A 1,838-nucleotide genomic window follows, 5' to 3' on the forward strand; every position below is an offset into this window, starting at 1 on the left:
CACACATCGTCCTTGTGCTAGAAAACCCTTTCCTTTTTAACAAAATATAATTAAAAAATATTATTTTAAGGGTTCTAGCGCATGTGTGATCGCACGCATCGTCCTTGTGCTAGAANANCNTTTCNTTTNTNTAAATAAAATTAAAAAATATTATTTTAAGGGTTCTAGCGCATGTGTGATCGCACGCATCGTCCTTGTGTTAGAAAACCCTTTCCTTTCTATAAATAATGTTTTAAAGGTTCTCAGCATGTGTGTGATCGCACGCATCGTCCTCGTGTTGGGACCTTTCTTCCTTTTACAAATTAAAAAAATAATGTTTTAAAGGTTTAAGCACGTATGTGATCGCACGCATCGTCCTCGTGTTGGGACCTTTCTTCCTTTTATAAAATTTAAAAAATATGTTTTAAAGGTTTAAGCACGTGTGTGATCGCACGCATCGTCCTCGTGCTAAGAACCTTTTTTCCTTTTTATATCAAAAAACAAAATACAAATTTCTCAAACAAAATTTTCCAACCAATTTCTCAAAGAACTACGTAACCCTGATTTCTCATTTTGAATGAGAATACGTAAGAGCAAGATCAATCCTTGTCGGGCCCAAAAAAAACTAAAAAAAATATATTTGTGTTTCTTTATGTCGTTGTTCTTGGGATAGTTAAACATTTTGCAAACAACATCTTTATGCGTGTATTTAATTAAAGGTATTGCCTTTAGGTAGGCGTTGTAGGGTGCTAACACCTTCCCTACACCTAACCGACTTCCGAACCCATCTCTGGTTTTCACAGATCTTGTCTTATCTTTTTATGGTTTTTTCCATAGTTTTCCAGAATAAACTATGGTGGCGACTCCAAAGCTTTCTTAACTAATTCGTTTTCTTTTTGGATCATCGTCCCGTCGCGATTTTTCGGTTGCGACACTTGTCGACCTTAAAGACGCACTTTTCCAGATTCAACCTTAAGTTGTACACCTTTAAGGCCAAGAGCACCTCCTTCAAGTATTGCGAGTGTTGCACCTGGATAGTTTATTTAACCATCATGAGGGAATTTTTCAGTTTATCACCCTCTATCATGAGGATTTGGTTATACCCCGAATAGGCGTTCAAGAAGTTAAGCATGTTGTGATCGACACCTTTATCAATCAGTTAGTCTATACTTGGTAGTGGGTAAGTGCCCTTAGGACAGGCCTTGTGAGGTTCGAGTAGTCAATGCACATCCTCTATGTATCATTTGCCATTTTCACCAGGATGACGTTGGTCAGCCACGTCGTGTACCTTGCCTCCTTAATGAACCTAACCTACAACAACTTCTCGACCTTGACCTTTGTGGCTTGTCTTCTTTCTTCACCAAATTTCCTCTTCTTTTGCGATATATCTCTAGCCTCTGTGAATGTTGATAGCCAATGGGAGGCCACCTCGTGGTGACCCCTAGGAGGTTGACCAACATTCGAGCGAACGAGTCGGCATTGTCGTTCAACAATCAATTAATTAGGGTTTCCTCTTATCCTTCAATTGTCATGCCTTCTTCAAACCACACTCGTCAAAGAAGCTGAAGTGCCTTGCTTCCTCTATCGGCTCCAACTTCTCATGATTCCCTACTCAAGGATCAAGATCCTCTCCCACAATACCCTTGGCCGACTTTGCTCGCTCAACGCTATTGGTACTAAAAAGACGTAGACTAGCGATGTAACACTATTTGGTCATCTTCTAATCTTCATGCATGGTGATGATGTACCCGGACGTTGAAGGGAACTTCATTTCTAAGTGTAGGGTAGAAACTACCACTCCCAGGATGTTTAGTGATAGGCGCCCCAATAGAACATTGTATGAGGTACTAACATTGATG

Source organism: Vigna radiata, unplaced genomic scaffold (genome assembly GCF_000741045.1).
Source record: "Vigna radiata var. radiata cultivar VC1973A unplaced genomic scaffold, Vradiata_ver6 scaffold_7, whole genome shotgun sequence".
NCBI lineage: Eukaryota > Viridiplantae > Streptophyta > Magnoliopsida > Fabales > Fabaceae > Vigna > Vigna radiata.